Source organism: Gymnodraco acuticeps, unplaced genomic scaffold, assembly GCF_902827175.1.
Source record: "Gymnodraco acuticeps unplaced genomic scaffold, fGymAcu1.1, whole genome shotgun sequence".
In the NCBI taxonomy this organism is placed as follows: domain Eukaryota; kingdom Metazoa; phylum Chordata; class Actinopteri; order Perciformes; family Bathydraconidae; genus Gymnodraco; species Gymnodraco acuticeps.
Genome location: NW_022990484.1, coordinates 1,428,956 through 1,452,639, shown reverse-complemented (window position 1 = coordinate 1,452,639; position 23,684 = coordinate 1,428,956). Strand labels below are relative to the sequence as shown.

Here is a 23,684-nt window from a genome sequence, read left to right as displayed (position 1 = left end):
CCGGACTGACACCTGTGCTTCAGATGAACCGTTTGGTATCGCTCAGATAGCATATCTTTATATCAACAGCTTGTGACCTTTCTGAATGCCAGAGCGAGGGCCGTTTGTTCAAATCAGAGCGACGACAGAAATGGCGTCGCTTCACATAGAGCACAGAGTGATGAAGGGCTGACTCGTAGGCCAGCACTTAGCTTCAAGTTTAACCTCCTGCTGTTAAGTAGATGGATTCTGTAATGGCTAATTAAAATACTGTATGTTCTTTTAACCCTTTTAAATGCAGCTAGTAGTGGAGACTCTAATGTCTGTTTGCTTAACCACTTCTGGAATTAATGGCTTTATTAAAATTCATGCCGAGTATTGCGTAGCCTGTCCTAACTTTGCCATATTTTCTCTCTTTCCATCCGTTTCATGTTTTTCACTTCTAGTTGGGTTTTCCTTCTTCCACTCCCAAACCAACCTTGGCATCAATCATTTGTGTTCCTACATCACCTCCGTCTCCCCCCAACTTCCCTCTGCTCTGACTGCTCCACTCTTGAATCATCCTGCCATCTTTCGCAACTTTTCTGTGCCACATTCCCCAGCGCGCCTCCCTTTCCTATTGTTGCATCTCTGTCTGCCCCGCCTCCCCTCTCTAGCTGCTTATCCACCACACCTCTCTCTACTCTTTCCATCTTATTACATGGACCCGTCCCAGCTTTCCATGTGTGTGTGGAGGCTCATTGCCATGCCTGGGAGCAGGTGCGAAGTCCAGGGAGAGGGGTTTGGAGAGACGTAGCGCTTGCTGACAGAACAGGAACAGGAACGGTTGAGGAGTTAACCCAGCAGGCCTCTCCCCCTTACCTGTCTGACTGTCTGTCTCTAGCTCCCTCAGTTAGGATAAAGCTTCAAGAATGACATACACACACAATGTGCAAGCAACAAATAATTGTGGTGGTTCGCAACAAAAAATGATGTTAAAGTAAGCAAAATAAAGTCCGCCAACACGCGCCGAGTAAATTGCACAGACGGCAGTTAGTAAGATTGATTTCAGTAGCCACTTGTCTGGAAATACCGAAGACCAGAAACGGTTTTGAAAACTTTTGTCACGTAGTGATCGTCTTCTCAATAGAACATCTTTGATAATGTCTTCTGGCCAATCAGAATCAAGATAACGGCGTGGTGTTGTCCCGACGGAGAATACTTCTGCTGTAGTAGGTGCACATAACTGGTACGCAGGTACGCATGCGTGGCAACAATCTGAAATGCTTTCCGTCACTTGTGTCACAAAGCGCATTTGCGTACCGAAGTACTTGTGAAGCTTTTCCAGAAGGCGGTTAGATCACCCCCCCCCCCCCCCCCCCGTGTTGATAGAAATCAACACATAATGAAATAAGACCCCACGGTTTGATGATTGATAGGTGTGTGGGCCGACTTTCATTTTGACACACAGAACAATGTTATAATAAACATACATACATAGGCTACTGTATGTTAAATGGATATATCCGCCTTCTTTCGTTTATCTTTCCATTCCCACAACAATATACATAAAGAAATGGCATCTTTGTACATAGTTCAAATGGTGATTAATCATGATTAATTAATTTTTAAGCTGTGATTAATCTGATTAAAAATTGTAATCGTTTGACAGCCCTAATTTTCAGTTTTGCTTCCGTCACCGACTTTTCCTGCATCACACAGAGATATGAAACAAAACATACATGGAAGAAAGAGTCATTACCAAAGGATAAAGGTGGAATTTAAATCTAATAAACACAATTTAAATCAGTTTTCTGGAGCGGCTATATCCAATATTTTTGTCTGTCAGTCTCCCAGGGATATCCGGAAGCCGTAAAGTAATCCAATCATACGAGGCAGATTGATAGAACAATATTGAAATCTGGCTTTCATATATTCCATATGGTTTCGCTCACCTGATGCGGTGCCAGCCGCAGTGAAGGGGTTAAGGTGTCTGTATCATGTGTTATTAATTTGTCTAGCTGTCAGTGGAAACACACATATGTCTGTATTTATTTTGGTGCCCTCTCAGGCTCCATTAGAGGGTCAGGTTATTGCTTTTTGATTGTATTTATTCCCTTTTGCCTTTCATTTCCGCTATCTTCAGCGAGAAATATTACCTAGAAATACACTTCCCTTCTGCTGTCGTCAAAATTTGACTGATTGATTGATGAATGCTGTTACTGTACGGGATGAGGGAAGATCTCTTCAGTTTGTCTATCCTAATACTGTATATTACATTCAAGATTATGGGTTTTATTGACGTGTATAATACTGCGGAGCAGTGCTTCGTGTATTGTTGTAGATAGTTAGAATAATAAAGAACAAAATACAGTACAGTCATTAAATGACTTAAAAGACTTTGTGAGTGAATATAGACAAATGCATTGTGCTTTTTACAAATTAAAAGTTTACTTCATAAATATAACACTTTCTGGATTCTGTACTAGGTCTGGTATGAGGCTAATGTAGCCTGCAACATCCTTAGGCTACTTGATCTAGTGTGACCAGTTGCATTTGGTTACTACTGTTGGCTAATGTTAGCATACTTTAGATAAATATTGTCCTACTACAGCCATACTTGGTCTGGTATGACCATTAGCCTATTTCTTGCCCTGCATCACTGTCATTAACTAACAATTTCAGCAAATACATTCATTTTTTTATGACCAAGTAATCGCAAGAGATAATTCCATACAGGTATTGCAAAAACAGATTTGTGATGTTTATGTTTATAATGATCATTAGAGTCTATCTCTCTCACATTAGCTGTTGCTTCTTATACCGTAAGCCTTCTTTCTCAGGAGAGAGGCGCCCAGCAGACAGTGCAAGAGGCACTGTGGAGGTGGAAGAAGAGGAAGTGAGAGATGCAATTATTAACAACTCTCAATATAATCCTGTCCTCAACCGATGCCTTTGGATAGGAGCCAGATAAGAAAGAGACAGGGGTGGGGGGGGGGGGGGATCAGCAGGGGGTGGCCGGGGAGGGACTCGGGATGTGTCACACTGTGCTGGGATATATGTGGATGCCTGTAAATAACAGCACAGTGCACTAGTAAAACAAGCAGGCGATAAGAAGTGAAAAAGTGTTTTGCGATTTCACCGCGGTCGTGCAGGAACGCAAATGCTGTTGCGGAGGAAGTGACACGATGCGATAGCGTGGGGATTGATACACCTTTGTTGCTTGTAATGACAGCAAGAAGAAGCGTCTGTTTATGTTGTTTCCGGTTTTCTTCAACAAATGTTAATAACTGTACTTCCAGGTTGCAAAGCTTTCACATAACCTAAAGCTTTGACCATCATAAGCAATAGGAGAGTAATGCCCGCTGACAGTATAACTTTGATTGACATTAAGGTTTACTGCCAAAATAAATCCAAATCCACGGGGATGAATATACATTGTAAACAGCAGTAAATAAACTGTGAAAGCCTCATCCTCGCATCCATATTCCGCCTCTCTCCAGCAAGTTAGATTATCCCCCTGACACTGTAACCACACTGACTAGCAAGACTGTTGCCATGACAATCCCAAGCCTGTTTTTGCTTTCCTGGTTTTTGCCGTATAGACAAGATCGGGGAGTTGATGACTTGATTGCTCTCTCGGTAGTGGTATGCCAGGAAAGAGCACGCAATCATTCGTAATTTACTTAATTTACAGATACCAGTTTCCGGAGCTTGCAATCGAGGATAGCGCCATTTCGTTGAAAGGATGGCGGTCATTAAATGTGGAGTGGCATTGTTGTGTGCTTCTGGTGAAAAATGGTTGTCAAGTTGCGTGTGGCTTGGCAACAGTACCCTGTAGATGCGCTTGTTCATCCCCCTTGTTCTCTTGTATGACGTAAATGAGATGCCTCTTACCGCTGCTGTAAAAGAGGATGAAGCTGCTGACTCCCTTTCCAACCACTGTGATGATCTGCTGATGGATATGTGTGCGCCTCAATTGCCTAATATTACCCATAACATCAGAAATGTACAATTGATGGCTTTACTCTTAAGCTGCACAGACATAAACCACAGAGGTAACCATTCAAATACATATAAAATAGATATTCACATTGGAGACTCATAAAAGAGAAAGCTAAGGGAGGAAAATCAAACCAAATGTGTTTGTTTGCTTCAAGCCTCTGTGCTTGTTTGCATTATTGACTTACATGTGAGTTCATCAATAATTAACAGTTTTCGCGGGCATCACTGCCAGTAACACTCTCCGTGTGTGTAGCACTGTGTCCCTGTCTGTGCATGGGGACACGGGGGCTTCCATCGTTAATCAGTCTCTTTATAACTCCTCCAATATGTTACTATCAAGACAAATTGAATAGCACAAATTCAGCTTATATAGGGGGAAGTACACACACTGTACTTTGGAAGAATTTTACAGGATGTTATTACCTGGGATCAACACCTCCTATCATTTGTTAAAAATTGATACTTTCAGATGAATAGTTCATGAGTGGGCTCAGGTTTTGGCTTGCAACGATTATGAAAACGACATCGAAATAAAACGATTATTGATTTATTTTTTTCAGTTGAATTATACTTAAAGTTCAGGGTAATCAACTGTTAAACATACTGTTCACATTTTCTTTCCAATAAATGGATGTTTTCAAAGTAAATGGATAATTGTTTTTCATAATCGAGATTATGATTTTTGCCATAATCAAGCAGCCCTACCTCAGGTACCATGATTTTCTGTAATAAATCAGATCAGACTTACAAAACATTTACTGTTGACAGCTTTCTTTTCAACCTTTTTGTATAGATGTTCAGTCACACAGGGTAATAGGAGATAACAGATAAAGAGGCAGAACCCTACCAACAGAGGCGAAAGAGGAAAAAACCCCAGCGATCTGACAGCCGCTGCATGAAAAAAGCTTTTTTGTGTGCAGTTATCTCTAATTTTCAAGTGCTGGTAGAGGTATCAAATAGATTTAATTTCATTAAACAATAGTCCAGCCATCTTCAAGGTCATGTGTGGGCTCAGACATCACTGCAGAGATACAGCCGAGGTGAGGACCGGGCACACACAGAAGCCTTGAACGATTTCTGTAAACGATAGATAGAATAAAAAGTTTAACACCACACGAGACAAGTGAACAAATTATACTAATTTCACTCATTGCACCGGTTAAATTACAAATATTTACTGCTCAGACAAATGCATTTCCTCACACCTAAGCCCTGAAGGTTACCAGTTGTGGTGCCTTTTTTTTATTTGAAAGAAAATAGAGCACCTGTGTCTGAAGTGCAGCCATGATACCTATCGTATACTCTCGAGGATGACATGCAAATACGTATGTTATACACTGCTTCCTTTTATGTTATTGTGTCATCCACAAGACCTGTATGCATTTTTAATGAAAGATCGTGTAGAGATCTTTCCTCAACATAAGTTACTTTTGTCATACAATATTTGCTTTGGAGCACATCATTATAGTACCCTGCTGGAATTAGTTTTTTATTTGATTCATGCTAGTATTATTTTTTATTTAACTTACATCAGAAAAACTGATCATTAAATTAGTAATTGTGAGTGTTTTCTCCAGTCTATAAATATTATTATATTCTGTCAACTTTCTGGTAAAGGCATTGTTTATTTGCTTTAGTTTGTGGCCAAACTTGCTCTATGTTTTCAGCTTACTTTCACAAGTGTAGATCGCGTCATTTTCCACTCAATACACCTTGCTTGGTGAAGCTTAGCTCAATACTGCTGACTTAGCAATTATTCAGAAAACTGGAACTCCACTCAGCTTGGCAGTCGTATTGAATGTTTTTTTCACCTTGTTGAATAAGTAATTTATTCTAATACACTTTTGGAAACACATCTTTATTTGGCCTACAGACGCAGTGCCTAAAGGGTTTAGTGGGAGGCATCAGCTAGCTGGATATCAGGTTATTTGTTTTATATTGCAGTTAATATTATTTAAATTAGTCTACAGACCATTCTAATTTCTGGCTCTCCCATGCTTTAACATACTCACGTGTGGGTGGATGCTTGTTAATTGCTGGGTACAAAATACACAGATGGAAGACAAGCAAACATTGGATTCTGAGGCTATTCTCAATAAAATAAAATTCCCAAACATCTTTTTAATCTTTGTAATGGATTTGGAGAAATACTTTATACTTTTTTATTTCACTACCAGATTGCTGTTGGCCAACGGGTCCTCTTTTTTGCATCTGACATGCATAACTATTGACTATTACATTTCTGCTATTGTCATAGCTGTGTAGATAAAAAGATGAACCAGACCTACTTTCCTGTAGTTTTCTTTTATCAGCACATAGCTCACTAGTTTAAGTTTATAGTAAATAAATACTAGGGATGCTCCGATCGCCAATCGCCGGAGTCAGTATCGGCCGATACCGATCGCCGAGCCGATCGAGTGGGCGGGGCCTATGGGGATCTTCCATTTAAAGGGATGTTTTAAACTCAGTTAATGGAGCTCATTCACTGGCGCTTCCACAAACAACAACCAACATAATTATTACATTCAAATGAAGACTGGTGAAGCCATTTTGGCGAGCTTGTTTTTCCGCGCACTGAGAAAAGTGTCATGTATTTTACGTCATCATTTTATGTCATGCGATCGGCTCTCGAGATCGGCATTTTTAGAGAGCACCGATCGATCGGCAGAAAGTGAGTATCGGCCGATATCGATCGACGGCCGATCGATCGGAGCATCCCTAACAAATACATTCCGGCCTAATTCGGCCTAACATTCTAATAACGGGGATTGTGAAGAGATCATAATGCAAAATGAGCCTTTACAACAAAAAAGAAACCTCACAGACAGCAAGAGCAACTTTTAACATTTTCTGCATTTGTTCCACAATCAATTTCCTCCTTCTCACCGTATCTGAAGTGTTTGTGATCTGTGATACCGATCCTGTTCCTTAAATGGCGCAATGACCGTAAAGCCCACCGAGCTCAACATAGTTCTTCAACCTCCCTTCCACTCCCCTCCATCCCACCCCTTAACTCTGAACCCTGATCAATAGGCGCTAAGTGTAACATGATCAATAGTTTGGATATTGCTTTAATGCCTCTAGCTCCAAGAATATACAAAGAAGGCGGCAAGGGTCAGGTGGCCATTTGTTACGCTTCCTGGAATGGTGATGAATCATGAAAACTGGAGAGTAACTGTACAGTTTACAAGCCTTATTGATTCATTTGTCTCCTACTTTTATACTTCATCTTCCCCAACCTCCTCTTCATCCTTCCTGCACATCTGATTGGTGCGAGGGATCATCTAGGCTTCAGCATGGATGAACGAATGTGTCAATATCTAAATAGGATTGGAGCTCAAATGAGGGACCAGACTACCTGAGGATGCAGCCAAGGGAGAAGATGCTGAAAGCCAAGTGAAGCAAAAAAGCTCAGAAAACAGGCAGCATCAATTTGTAACTGGTGAATATAGCCCGGAGGCCAAATTACAGTCACGCATTGATTTTTCCTTTTCACGTTTTGCTCCGATTTTGTCGTGCCCTCTTCACTTCCCGTTCTCTTTGTAGTTACTTCTCCTTTCTTTTTGTTCTTTTTTTTGTTCTTTTAAGCTGTAGCTACTTCATGTGCCTGACACGAGCGCTCTACAGAGTTTCAAAATTACATCTCGCTTCATCCTCCCACTGATCCACATAACACTCACTTGAATGCCGTCGACAACACTGAGACAATAGATGTTACTTTTTGAGATTAAGAGGCCTATTTTGAGATAAAAGGCAATTTAAGACCATCTGTCATATTAAGTGTGATTGGTAACTTTAATTGGTGTGCATTTTAGAAGTGTTGGAGACGCTGCAACAGGAAGTCTCTCGCTCTTTGGAATGTTAATTGAATGATTATAACTTCATATTTTGGTAGTTTTGACCTTTCTTTTAAGCTTTCACTTTAAAATATCTAATAATGTTATACAATAAAATTGAAGCTATTATTAAGTTCACATAGGCCATAATTGTTACTAAAAATTACTGAAAAAAAGATGATTGTATGAGAATTAGCAACAAACATTTGGACTTGATATGAATATAGATAACAGATTCTAAATATTAGACTCATGAACTGTTCAAGCAGCTTTCCCAACACCGCTGGTCAAAAACTTCTTATACATCTGTGCACGTTGTGCTGGGTACATTTTGCACTCATGACCCCAGTATTTTGAAATCGTGGCTACAGCCTTTCTCTTCAAAACAGAAAGGAAATGGAGCTGAAACACTAAAACAATATAGCAGTACAATCCATTCTGTCACATACATGGTTCATTTTCTGAATGGCAGCCAAAAGATTAATGCATTTCACACAATGCAATCGTAACAGCTGTGGTTATCTATAACAACTCTTTAAAATAATTTCCTGGAAATTGCCCGGCAACAGACTCCACTTACTGTTGACCCACGGTGCTAAAAGCAGGCAAATAAAATAAATAATGCAAATAAATAAATGAAGATACCACATAAATCACCTAAAGTGCTTAATTATATAATTTATCATGCATAGCCCAGCGCAGAACACTAAAATAGAATTGATTACAGTGCTAAGTGTGTGTAATTGATTTCTATAAGTGGATACTGATAATTATCACCAGCCCAATTAAAAGCGAGATAAACTTGCAAAACTTTCCATCTCATTTTCAAGAGTCCAAATAATTGATCAGCATTATTTCTCCGGTGGTGAAGGGAAGTTCACCGGAGGGAAGAGGTACCCAGGAGCTTGTTTATGGAAATCCAGGGCAGGGCAGTGCTTGTTCAGACATGGCTGACATGCTTTTGATCACATCTCCTCGTGTTTCTCCTCTCTACTTTACTAAGCCCGGGGTGCTCTGGGAATATGCAACAGTGGCAGGTGAATCAGCGCGAGCATTTGTTTACTTCACAGAAGCAGCGAGGAGAGCATGACGGACTGCTCAGCATGCAGGCCACTGGCTGCTGAGAAACATTTATTTATTCTGTCCGGGAGGAGGTTCAATCCCAGGAGGAGGCACAGTTCCTCCAACAGTTGTTTGTGTGTCAGCATATTCAAACTGTAGATATGCCTGCACTTTGTACATAGATTAACTTCTCTCTCAATACTCACAAACACAAATATATTATTTGTACATTCTTAAGGGTATCATTAGCTTAGCATTTGATATTGCTTGCATTTGGTATAAATTGAAAGGTAGTTATAGTCCTGCTTTACTTAAAATGTAAAAGATAACGTATTGCGATTATTTGTCCACATATTTTGCCACAACAAACATTGTGCTCCGATTTCGATCAAATTTCGATTAATTGTACAGCCCTATCATCTAGGTTTACAAAGAATACAAGGAATTTGTTTTGGGTATCACGGTGCATACATGAACACATTAAGAGGAATGTAGTTGGTCAAATACGAGCAAATATCTAACTATTATAAAAAAATACTCTTAATTGAGCAAATAAGGAGAAATAATTAAAAGAAATATAAATACAAAAAAGTAACTACAATAAAATGATAACAATTCACTCCAAAAAGTAAAATATATATCTGAATATAATGTGAAATCTTGCATTGACTCAGTATTGTCATGAATAGACCTTCCTCCTGACTTTCCAGTCCAAAAAATGACGAAATGATCAAACAATCTTATGCTGTGTACCAAAAACATTGGTAAAATAGAATATAAATTAAAAGAGGCTCAGGAGGACATCATGTGTCAAATGCGTTAGAACTAATGTTATCATTGTCACAGAGTTTAGTGCCCCAGTGGGCCGCACATTCACTTTGCAGGCAAGCTAAGTTAGATAGAAGTGTTAATTGGCACTATTTTCAATGTTGTTTTATAAAAAGAAGCCTGCAACACCTCCAGTTATTCTGTTGTTATGATAACAGTGCAGTTCCAGGAGAAAAGAGAGTCTTTGGGATAAAGGACAGGCTACTTAACCATCACTTAACCCTAGGTAACTATCTTCTCATCAGAACCAAAAAGGAAAATTGGAGATGGGTGAAAATCACCAAGGGCAAAAGAGTGCTTCTAAGCAGATAAATAATGTACTCGGGCATGTTTGGATTCGTGGCACGCAGCCAGGGGATACAATCGTATCACTTTTATTCCGGTTGCTGGAGGAAGTTCGTATCAGGTTCTGCGATCTGAAATACGTGTGATTAGATTCCCTTAGCATGGCTGGGAGGAGTGGAGGTCAGAGGTCGGAAGGAGCCAGTGGGGACAGATGGGTGGGAGGGGGGACAGTTTGGGAGTGGAGGTCAGACAAGCCACCCTATCACAGGATTTCCCCCTCAGTAAATGATTGAACTGTTAAGGTTAAATTCTAGGGCATCTGCAGAGTGTCTCTGTGACTCAGATAGAGAAGTCTATCAGACGACTCACTGCTGATACTGTAGTCATCTCATGATTGCTGCAGGGGTCAACCCAAATGACCTTCCTCTAAATGGCATTGGAAAAGGACATCCTGGTTGATACTGTCAGCTCACATGATTCAAAACGCATGAATACGGAAAACCTTAATTTATAGTAGTTGTTCACATTAGTTAAATTAAAGAAACTTCTTAGTTACTTGCATGGTGTAATGCTCTATACCACTCATATGTTATACAGTACATACTTTTGATTGACACCATTTTTATAAAATGATTACATGATGTTCTTATACACTAGAGAAAACTGCTATAGCATATTAAATTATCATATGAAAAAGTACTCCGCATAGTGCAGATACATTTTCACAAATTATACATTTTTGGGCGAAATATGCATTTTGTTTGTTATTTCTATTCAAAGGATTTGCTTATACACATTTTAAAATGAGCCACAAGATGTTGCGTCTGTTCAACAACTATAAACCACAATATAAAGACGTTGGAAAAAAAGCACAGGTTTATTCTTCCCTCAGCTGTATTTGAGAGTTAAGGGTCACTTTGTTGCATCACTTTGAATGAAGAGCACCAAGACGTGTTGTCCTTTGAGCGTTCACTGTAAACATTATCCGTCAGTGGTGCCTGGTGATGAGGGCATACTAAATGTGACATTTTCGATTGCAGATGAGCTTGCAAATCAAGGCTTTACTGCAATCGCCAACCGGGGCGGACACACATTCATTTATTTATACTCCCAGATTGCTACCATCAATCAGAGCATTATAAATCTTTCCCCTCATCAATAGGCAATCTGCTAATGCATGCAGCCGATCAATTCCTGACTAACACGGCCGACATGCAAAGCAACTCATCTCTTTCTCCCTCATGCACACACACAACAGCTCCCTTTTAATGTATACAAACAAGCACTTTCATATCAGTAGTGCAAACACACATCTCATTTAGAGATCAGTAGTTTGATCAGAACCAATTTGGAGTCACATTACTTGCCACCATTTCAAAAAAGGGCATTCAACTGACACCCTGTTGTATCATAATGATTTGATTAGTTTCTATACCAACAAGAAAAGATACAGTAAAGATCCCCAGTGTCTAATGAAGGCGCAACCATAACAGTATAACTCTGGCTCGGAAGAATAAAGAACCTTGATGCGTCTTAAAGTTGCCGCTGTTGTGTAAAAAATTGTGTAGCTGTGCAAATAAAATGTTTTGAAGCCCATGAGCTCTGATCTGCTCGGAATGAGAGGAAATAAAAAGACAGAAAAAGGCCAGAACTTCCTTGAGTTGCCGCTGTTGTTTGTGTAGCTGCACAACATTTCATTTTTGCAGCCCATGATGCCTGATCTGCTCGAAATACATAAAGACAGAAAATAAAGCCCAGAAATTCCTTTGCTTCTTTATCTCGCTGTTAAGACTCATCGCCACAGATGCAAATGATTGGACAAAGGCAAATGTCAAGCGCTACTTGTTTGACTGGGGACCGTCTGCAACACATTAACACGACAAGTCTTTTTCCATACAGGCTCGATGACATACTCAGATCCGCCTCTTGTGTTTAGATCTAATAAAACTCCCACAAGCATAACAATCCTCAATCGCTGTATGGTATTACAATGCCCTACATGGAAATGCTCATTAAAATTAACATGTTTTAGACAGGTTCAAGAAGGTACAATGGGGGTCAGGGCAGTAGTTTAATCAATCAATTAACAAACATGAGCGAGGACACAGCCTTGTCAGATTACAGAATGCCTTTTGCCATTGTCCATCAAATCATTCACCTTCACTGTAGTCGATTATCTTCTTGATTTTCAATCTCATTAACATGCATTAGTCAAAAGCATTCCATTTTTTTTAGCAATGCTTTTAATCTCCGTAGTGGTGCTCAGGGCGCCATGTACTGACATCTCAATGGTAAACAAAATGGCACTTTGGACCAAAAGGCCATTTGGTCAACAGCCTGTTGTCCTGAAAACAAATGCCCTTTTCTCCAGTCGTCCATCCCTCAGAAGATTGACGGTATCCATGCAACAAACAAAAGCACATGGCTAATTATTTAGCAGAATATTAGTTTGTTAAACCTAACCAATCAAACCAATAAAGGTAACAAGTGCTTATTTTTGTTGCAGGGATAGTGTATATTTTTGGTGTCATTATATGTACATTTCTCATGGCCAATGTTATAATGGAGTTAATTACTTCATTAGATTTGGGCTCCAAATAAGTTACTAGAATAAAAACTGGCCTTCAACCGGCTGTGATTAGAAGAACGGTAGCCGACTACTGAATATAAGAGAGTATTTGAAGAATGTGCGGCAGGTGTAAATGTGTGTTACCAGAGCTCTTGAGAAATACCGGAGCTGAATGATATGAGTGGAATGTGTCCTTGAGGTTCTTCTGACATGATCTTTCAGGAAGTATTATCTACAATAACTGAGAGCAAGTTCTGAAAATATCAGCATACAGTATCGTGAGAACAGAGACTAGATCCATTACTCATTCACGAAGCATATTTAATATTAAGTACAATTTTGCAGAATGGTTCTAAAATTACATAACAATTGCCTTTTAGAGTCATCAATACCCACGGAGGAGTCCAACAGGTTGTAAAACAGCACAGTGTCACACAGCTCTTTTATATCTTACCTTGAACATGCATTATGCCATACACACAGACAGCCAAATATATTACAGTATGCTGTTTCACATTAAATGTTTAACCTTCAGCTACCATTGCCAGTGTAAATATCTCTCGTTTAAGATGATTGGAATTCATTTTCCAGTAAAAAGACAAAGTTAAGGTGTATAGCTTTTACTGAATGTCTGCTTGAAGCACATTTAATGTATAACAAATGAATGTTGCAGTTTAAGAACAAACCTAATCAAACATTTGACACATTTAAGGTTATCAAAGCCACTTATCAAAATCCCTCTCTTACAATGTGAGATGGCCCCCAGACAATTTATGCCCATCTCGCAGCCCTAAGTCAACTGATGCGCATCTGTAATAAGAAAATCTGAAATGGTGTTTACAAAAAAAAACACATTTAGTTTATCCTGCAGACAAGATAACACGGCCAAGGCAAATATAAACACAAACAAGCAAAGCTGTCCGCGCATCCAGACACAGCAAAGGTATCCGCAGACACACACAGACACGGACTAAAACCACATTGCCCACCCCATTAACCACCCGCCTACCAAACAGAGAAGCCAAACACAGTCTGTGTGCGCAGTCTTCCGCTTTGAACGGCGAGGCGTGCGCTGACACATTTACCATGGTCGGCCGTGGCGATGCCCTTGACTGCCCCTGCCCTTTCTCCTCCGAACACAAAGGCAATTATCACCTTGTCTCTCATCAGACAGGACCCTGCTCATTCAGGCCCAGGCCCAGCGTCGGCATTACAACTTGGTTGTAGATTAATCGCCATAACAACGGGCACAGGTGGTTCACAGCACCTCCTGCTGGACGTAAGCTAAGGAGATGAAGTCATGTCGAATGATTAATGCTGGGATTAGCGGAGGCAGGAGAGGGATCAATTTGACACCTCTGGAGGATAGAGCCCAGACCCTTATGCTGCAGGAAGGGATGGGAAATATCTCTTTAGCAAAGAGTGTGCTTATTATGTTACCTAATTAATGGCTTTTCTGTTACTTAACGATTATTGGATGTTGGCCAACAGGACATGTTGTAAAGACCCTCATGCAGGGTTTTGGAATGCCGTCCCCCAGTGCTGCATCTACAGTAGGCATGTTTGTCCGTGTGTGTGTGTGTGTGATCGGTTGTTGAACTTCTGCAAAGGCGGGCCTTGGTGGTTTACAACGTGTGGCTGGTGTTTTGACAATCAAATGTATGTCCTACTTGAGCAGGTCTCCCTTGGAAAAGAGATCAATGATCTCAATGGGATTTATCTGTATAAATAAAGGTTTGAAATGAAATGAAAATTCAGGCAAACGCACACTACATGTTTTTTTGGATGTACACAGGGTATATGGTGCATGTCTCTGCAATGCAAGCTGTATATTTCACATACTTTGTTTATCGCTCAATTCTTTTCTTATCTAATGCAGATTTATGTACATAAAAACGACTGTATTTTCAACTGTTATGTCTGCTGCACAGCAATGCCCTATCTAAAAGAAGCTCTAGTATAGGGAATGCACACAAGCATATGCTCCCACATAACATCTTCTCATAGAGGTGCAAATATTTATTTTTATTCAAGCACAAAGCTCTGCACATCCTCACAACTTTCTAGTAAGCTGGGTTCTTCCACATCAGTGGCAGCCTGACTCTCATCTCCACAAATCTAAAGTAATGAAATTCAAGTGTCAAGCCGGCAGTCGGTTCAATGAATCACAAATAAAGTATTAATACAAGAGTAATTCACTTACTAATTGTAGCTTCCGTGGCATTGGAGTGCTCTCTTCAAAATCCCCTCCTTCTGTTGAAGTTAGGACACTTCAAAGATAACATGCTCTTTCTAGCCCTAGTGTTCTTTTTTATTTATGTGACAAATGTGCACTTTGATCTCTATTTCCTTCTAAAAGCCTGATCTTTATGAACCTCATCAAGTGTTGTTTATTTGAACAAGCATTCGTATGCAAATCAGAGTTCTTCCGGTCAACCACAAGACACATGTCAACCTCTGCCAATATCTTTCAACATAATATCACAGTACAGTGCCAGCAAGGACCTGCCACTGCTGGTTTGACATTTTCTGGAAGCGAAGCAGTTTTCTTTTCCCTCATAGACTCATGTTTGACAGAATGTAAACCGGCCAACCGAATCGGGCTCCATCTGAAAGGTCAGGAACTCCTCACAGCAGCCGCCCAATCAGAGCTGAGATCCAGCTGTCATGGCGGGATGAAATGGAGGCGTGGAACGGTATAGCCATGGGGCAACACTTCCTACAGCGGCGCAATTACAGCACCGACACAGTGGGACAGTTTAAAAGCTAATTCAGCCCCCTGGACAACACGGGGCAAACCTCCTAATTCTTCTATATATGGTACTTTTGTGACATTTGGATCATTATTATGCTGCACATGAGAGTGCAACAAAGGTGTAACAGCAAGGGTGCAAACCAACTAAGTACATTTACTCAAGGACTGTACCTAAGTAAAATGTGTAGGCACTTGTGTATTTCCATTTTATGCTACAAAATACTTCTCTCATGTACACATCAGTTAACCGCTATTAATCCAGTGATTTACAATATTCAGAAACCGGCATTCTGCATAAAGAGTACTTTTAGTTACCAGTAAATTAAGTACTAATGCTTTACTAGTATATTAAGTACTCGTAAGTATATTTTGATGCGAATATATTTGTAATTTCACTTTAATCTACTTCTTCACTGTGGTATTTGTTCTTTTACTTAGGTAAATATCTGAGTTTTCTTCGACCACTGTGTAACAGTATAGTTTGAATGCTGAGATGACTACAGTAAGTCCACATGCACTCTATTAGCAGATGTGTTTTTCTATCAGTCAGTTTTGATTGTTTTTGTGAATAAACAGAAACGTTTAGTCTCCTCTGTCCGTCTTGGCTGACAGCGTGCCGCCTTAACAGGACAACACAATTAAGGGTCACTTCTCATTAGGCTGTGTCCAAGAGGGGACGTGGAGGCACACACGGATTGGTTATTAGCGTCTTCCCTGCACAAACTCTTCCTGTGCCGTCACCAATAATCCACGGTCATTATCATAGGCTTTGATGCCTTGTGCCACAATTGCTTTTTGCACCTGTGTTACAATAACAAGTGTCTTTGACATCACACCAATCCAGACAGGACTGAAATCAATTTAGGTTTATTCAAGCCAAAAACATAGCACATTCATAAAAAAAAAACAGGTTTACATAAACTCAAAGACTAACCCGCTGACGGGGCAGATCACATGTTATAAAGCCTAATTCATAATCCCAAATAAGACACAATTATATATTTAGCACTCTAATGTCACTTGCGGGACCCAACAGCGATATTCACTCTGCAAAAGCTTAAGTTTCCTGGCTTCCTCATCCTTTTCCCCAAGGCCACATTTGCAAAAGCGGGTCATCCTAGACTTCATCGCCTCCTCCTCCTCCTCGTCCTCCTCCTCGTCCTCCTCCTCGTAAAGTACTCTTATTCATCTATCATAAAGCTTCCCACAGGATTTCCCTGGCCATGTAAATTGGGGTTCTCAAACAGCAAGAGTTTAGGAAAAAATGCATATCAAAGCAAGCAACTCCTCTTTTGCCTTTCCTTCCCTCCCTGTTCTTTCCCTTGGCCCTTTCTTATCTGTCTGCTGTTTTATCTGCTTGCCAAGGTCAGACAGGCTTGAGGCGATCAGTCCTGATAAAGACAGGACGTGGAGATGGGAGGGGGGGGGGGAGGGTTTAGACGGGGCCTTGTCAAACGAGTCGTGTCCAGCTGTTGATGTTCATACCTAAACGCTACCCCCAGATAGCAAGGTGCTTTTATATTTGCGTCATATTGCGACTACACTTCCCTTGTGCGTGGAATATATCTCAAAATACATTATCTTGTTGTCTCACTGGGTCACAATGCCTTTATCAGCAATGGGTATGATTTGTTGACTTGTTGTGGTTTATCTAATTTCATTTCAAGTCTTTTCGAATCTCTGATGCACGCTGACAGAGAGAAACAGGAAGTAAGAGAGCAAGCGATTTGAAGAATGTTGTTGTTGCAGAGAAGAAGAGATCTTGTAACACCTGCACATTCCCACAAGGCTCTTGGGAGGGATAGCTCCACCACAGAGACTTATTCATCCCTCCTTTTCCGTCTATTTGGCGGGAGGAAATGGATCAGGTTGGTAAAAGCCAAGAGCTCAGATCCTTTCAATATCCTCTCTGTGTTGTACATTGTGATCTTTGAATCGACTGATTCACCCTTTGGCAACTGGTGTAGAGAAACGAGAGGAAGTGTTTAACTTACCGCTTATCCGTTAAGAATATTTAAAGGTAGTTTTAGGTTGTTTCCGCTTTTATTGATTTGTTTTCTCTCTTAATATTCCGTGACATTGTTCTTCAGAATTAAAGTGACATTTGAGTTGTTTGCTAAAACAAAAGCCTCTCTTGACTAAAGTTAAGCCTGAGAGAACGCCAAAGCAAAGACAATAAAGAGTGAAGCCTCGTAGAAACTCCCAATAACACAAACAGAAACATATTTCTTTTTCTCCCTCCACTAAGGGAATGGGAGCTCTATTAAATAATTCAAATGGCTGTCCTAGGATGCCAATCAGAAATATTACAGCCATAAAAGCCATGTCTATACTTGGTGCAGAGTGGGGGCCCTGGAGCAAATGAAAGCATTATTCTTGTTATCCTCGGGAGGATGCAGCAGCGCTAGTATTTCTTCTTCTTCTGCTTGTCGTCGACTCATTTCTTTATTTATTCTCGGGGACCAAGGAGAGATGTTTAGGTTTAGAAGCGGGACATTTCTACAGGGAGAAAGCGACTGTCAGCCTACTTTATCCCCATTTGAATAGTGCCTCTCTGCTCGCTCCAAGCTGAAACACACTCTGTTAGAAACTGGGTTAAGAGAAAAACAGTCAAGGCGGCCTTGCAACAATACTACAGGGAAACACAAAACATTTCCCACACGCCCATTTTCTGCTTTAGGTTGTAGTAAGTTATGCTATTAAAGGATACATTATTAATCACCGATCAGAGCTGTGTTGTTCTTTCAGTAAGGGTTTTCTGTGTGTTTTATGGTTTAATCTGGGCCTAGCATATTTAGTATAAAAACAAGTACTGTTTTTTACTGATCGGGTAAAACGTTTTCCAATTGGTTATCGCATACTGTCATTCGTAAGCAGATGATATAGGGTGGTAAGAGCATAATATTTGTGTTTGTTTCACTGATTAAATATTTATTTCAAATGTACATTTTCTGCACTAAGGACTATTTCAGTTTTTTCCAATCACCCATGACCTATTTGGAGGGACACAAATATTCCAAGTGCTTTTGGTGACTCCATATTGAAACAATGCCCAGGAGGACATCTTCGGACTGTGCTAATGGACTATTTAACCACCACTCTCCTTGGCCTCCCAATGCACCTTTAAAAATGGAACCAATCCCCTTACTGCGAAAGTTATACCCACTTTCAGATGATGTCACTCCCTATCCCAGGAGATTGTGGACGGCCATGTGAGTGTGAAGGAACACAGGCAAGGTCATTACTCATTGATGAGGCCCCCATGGAGTGCTCGTGTTATCTCTTCTGCCAGGGGACTTACCAGCACAACCCCTACAATTAGCCACTTTCCCCCTTTACTATTTATCGCAGTGACAACCGTCCCTGCCAAAGTACTGTAGCTGAGGCGGTCTGGGACTGAGTAGGCAACCCCCCCAGAACTGCTTAAGATCAGTGCTTTACGAAACCTTGGATAATTCATAATGTTGGTCCCTGATCACACTTGATTCAGCAGCTAAACTGATAAATAATGCATTCCACTCAAGTGACGTACACTAGTAGGTTTTTAAGTAGCCTACAAGGGGTTGGTGATGTTTATGTAATTGACTAATAACGACATAGTTCATGGATGATGATATGTTTTTTTGGAGTGTTTTATTTTCTTATCTATTGTTGGCAGAAATTAGTGTGTTCCGTACGGAAAATAGTGTGTCGTAATTAGCTTTTTTTTCAAAACCTGCACTTATAAAATTAGGTTTCTTTTACAGGAATAAATCCTGTTTCTCTTTTCAGACAAGGAAACATTTGATATCTGCAACGTTTTTACCTGTATTAGATTATGGTGACCTGCTATACATGAATGCCTCTGACCAATGCCTAAAGAGCTTGGATACTGTGTACCATTGTGCCTTACGATTTATCACTGGATGTGGATATCGAGTACAGCATTGCACTTTATATGCTGCTGCTAATTGGCCATCTTTGTCTGCTGGCAGACTTTCCCATTGGTTGGGTTTTATTTATAAATCTCTGCTTGGGTTGGTTCCCTCCTACATTTGCACATATATGTGTCGAAGAGAAAGTCTATATGGCCTGCGCTCCCAAGATTTTATTCAGATGCTGGTCCCTACAGTGAGAACACAACTGGGTAAAACAGCTTTTAGATATGCTGCCCCCATAGCTTGGAACAATGTACAGAAGGAGCTGAAACTCTCAGATGTAATCACTATGGGGGAATTCAGGTCCATCTTAAAGGACAGAGAACACGACACCATTGGTAGATGTGAGTGCTCGTATATCCTAAAATCGTTTTAAATGTTGCCAGTTTTGAATGATTTTAATAGTTTTTTTTATTTCGCATATTGACTGGCTAATGTGCCATTTTATTTGTGTTTTACAGCTGTATTTGTCTGCCTGTCATGTCTGTGTTTTTTCTGTAACTTTGTACATGCTGCCCCTCTTGGCCAGGTCGCTCTTGGAAAAGAGATTTTAATCTCAATGAGTCTTTTACCTGGTTAAATAAAGGATATATATATAAATAGGAGCTCTGATTAGTATCTTAACACCATCCTGTGCTGGATACATTTATAATTAGTGGTGGTTATTTAAAAGAATACGAGTCTGTACTGTTTGACTCTGATGAAGACACACCTGGCATAGACAACATTAGTCCTCTTATAAAGTTAGTCGCTTTTAAATACGTGCGCTCCAGTATACTTTGGATTAAATCTCTGAAGTCCTTCCCGGTACAGGAAGGTTTGGCATTGTATTCGCGACTCCCTTTTGAAAGCACAGGTTTTAGCATGCAATTTCAATTAAGGTTTTTTGATTCATTGGACGAGTGCCTAGGATTCTCCTTTGCCGTTTGAAACGATGGAACCCCAAACAAAAGAGAATCTTCAATTATAAACCCAGCACTCTTTTATATTCTAATCTGGGGAAAACAAACCCATCTAATGAATCTAGCCCACTGCTTCTACTGAGGCAGATCCTCAGCACCCTTACCTTTCCTATTTCTCTCCTCTCCTCAAAGTGGATGCTGAAGGCTCTGAGTCCAAATGGGGTCGTCAAGGGGACGGGACAGGAAGGACACAGGCAACCTTGTGTCAGATGGTCTAAATTGAGATGAGAACCAAATATTGTTGTTAGCATCAGAAATCTAATGTCACCAATGGCAACAGACAGTGTTTTAGAAAGACATATCACACCTGCTCCTTGATGTGAGGGAAGTTGACATTTGCCCGTTGCAAGACTTTTGACATCCGTGCAAAATGTCAGCCTGGAGGTAAACCGCTGCCAACGTGACAAGCACAGCTTTTGATATGTCATGGAGTATTTCATCGGTGAAGTGCTGAAAAATTCACCTTGTGTCTTTTATCTCCTGGAAATAATAAGCCAATGTTATGTTGCTAAAGAATATTAGTACTGAGTAATACAACGTAGAACACCAGCTGCTTTCATCTTCAAGCCAAACCAGTCCGAGGGTGGTAGCTGCTGCCTTCATTGCTGCAGTCAAGTGTAGTTCCCAACAATTGTTGTTTCTGCCGTTACGAAATAATATGATTGTGTTTGCACTTGTGTTGAACTGCTTACATCAAATGCCGGTGTTGTAGTTTCTCTTTTTTAATAACTTTTTTATGGAGCTACATGCTGTGCAATGGGGAGCAAACTAGTGAGTGAAGTAAACACAAGGACTTATATAATTGGTTGTGAAATGATATGTCGATTTCATTGAGTTGTTCCTACTGTGTTAGATCATTCTACTACGGCTACAGTTCATTCCCTTGGTACAAATGATGTGTTTTGTATTTTAAAAATGATCAGCTTAAAACTTCACCAGCTGCTTTTTAATTGCGTAGACTCACTGGTACCCTTGGCCCAGTAGGAAGGAGGTTGTTCCTGCCATGTGGGAATTAAAGAAATGCTGTCAGTAATCTTGAAATATTTCATTTTCTCTAAGATATATACTTTGTGTTTGACTATTTCAACTCAGTCTGCAGGTCTTGCGGCAGTGCAAAGAATAAGCTTCTGAAATGGGAATACTTTTGAAACAGACAGTGGAAGAGCTGACCTATGCTGAAGTGATTGATGACGCAGACTGGTCTGTAATTTGCTGCCATGTGAGGATAAACAGCTGTAACTATCTTCAGTAATTGGCTTTGAGCGTTTCTCTCTGCAATTTAAAGGTCATGTAAGGCTGCAAAAAAGATTTGCGCCAATTTCACATACAGCTTCACTGTTCTTAGTTTTTCTCATTGTATCAGTTGGAAAAAGTTCCTGATCAACTTTTTTTTTCTTGTAGTAATTGAACCCTCTTCATGAGATGCACCATCATTCCCGATATCATTTAAATATGGCAAGCCAATGAGTAAGCCGCTATCCTATCCAGTTTTTATGATATTACATTATGCTCTCAGATTAAACTAGATATCTCTTTTTCATAGGGGCAGGAAAACAAGCCTTAACACCATTGACCTGTTATCACCAAAGTTACTGTCACTGCTAATGTGATGGCAAAGATAGCGTATTTGAACGTCCAGCAGACATAGGAACATTTTCTGCTGTTTTTATATATGTTCTATTCTTATAACTCATGTCTTATGTTCTCAGCCCTTTTGTGCTTTTAGCTTCTAAATGTTCTACTTTGTTTATTTATTATTTGGAAATACATTATTAATAAATTAAAATATGCAGCCTGCATCATAGCTTTTACAAATTCTCCAACCATGGTGTAAAATAGGGACAGGAAAAATATAATGTTGACATCTTTGTCCTTAACAATGTAGTAGCTTGAAGTCTTTACTATTTCATGTTGAAAAAGTGAGCAATGCATATATTTTTCACTACTTGCGATCTCTACTCATGATGCATTCAGACAGTTCACATTCCCTTCGTGCTTCTAAGTCTCGCAGCCATGAAGTGTACTCGGGGTAGATTCCTGTGGCCTTGATGTGCTTCCCTAAGCAGAGTAAAAATATCTCCTTTTCTTTATTATTTCAAGACACGCACTTTGCCAATAAGCTCATCATTATGGCAAGGCAGGTGGTGCACTAATACGAGTTAATAACTCACCTTGGGCATTCAGAGCCACCATACTGCTCAGGGCAGCAACACGGCACTGTTCCACGCAAGTTTAATTACGTTGTGGAACTTTTGTCCCTGCTTTTATTACTGAGGGGATGACAAGGACATAGGAATGATAAAAAAGGACCTTTTTTTCCTTTTGTTGTTGCCAATGAAATGTTAAATGTTAAATTCCCTTGAGGTTAAAACATAGGGTGGAGGTGACTATGATGTTGGATTCAATCCCCGCCCATCTTTTTGTGTTTCTTCCGATTAGACACAGACAGTGAGCGATCTCTTGATCATAAGCATGTCCTTGTATCTTCTATTTGATCTCAAATGAATAAGCCAAAAAGGAACGTATATATCATTCTGGTTTGCTTTCAATGCAGGGCTCACATCATTATAATGAGCTTTTTTCTTTTTCAAAGCCAAACATCAGAGGCAGGAAATGAGGAATCACATTGAAGTTAAAAACAAAGGTGGTGCCTTTTGTATATTTAAAAAATAATAATTGTAAAGAATTTTTTTATTTTACAGCCCTGTTAATTATTTCAGATTTTGTAACCTTCTCCCTTTAAACACTAATTGCATGTTGGTAGCAATACCAAGTTTGACTTTCCAGTGGTGGTGTTGAACACCTTTCTAAACACCACAATATATTGGCTGCATATGCTTTTATGTGTCCTATTTTTTTGTCAGTCCATAAATACATCTCATGAATGCATGATGAGGGAAGAGCAAACTGTTTGCAGCTGGCAATGAACTATTACCCACATTTGGAATGGAGAATTTGGGCTTTAGCGGACATTTTCTTTTACTATTTCTTAATGGAATGTGCACAGCGAGATGCAGCAACACAAAGCCGTAAATGAATATTTGAAGAAAAGTTTTCTTGAATTCTGCTGTTTTTGATTCTGTAAAATTCCTGCTGTTATTGTCCTGGAAGCTTTCAACTTCTCTTGTGACACTCAACACAAGGTGACATTTGACGTTCTGCTATCAAAACACCGATCCCTCATGCTGATCCCAAAATACAATTTGACAAGTGAGGGATCCAGGGCGCCCGCAGTCACTTGCTTTCGGGGAGCGAATGCGCTTTACCATGAAAGCAAACTGACAGTCGAGTGTGTCAAAAGTAGTTTACTTCCATTAAAGTCTGCCCAAGTCACACATCTGGTATTCGTGGAACAACATTTAACACACCCTCTAACGCAGCCATGGCATCTTTCTTTCATTATGTTAGCACCTCTGAAGGGCAGGATGCTGAGTTTCTGCCCCCGACTTTGACTGACAAGGCGGTTATGAGCAATGATAGCTGCCAGGGCTCCGAGGGAGCGTCTAA

General features: G+C 40.1%; 1 long non-coding RNA gene across 1 annotated transcript in view; it reads left to right on the top strand.

Annotated features, from left to right (window-relative positions):
• LOC117552708 overlaps positions 1-23,684 on the top strand; it is a 293,094-nt gene that overhangs the window by 15,502 nt on the left and 253,908 nt on the right. The window lies entirely within an intron of this gene.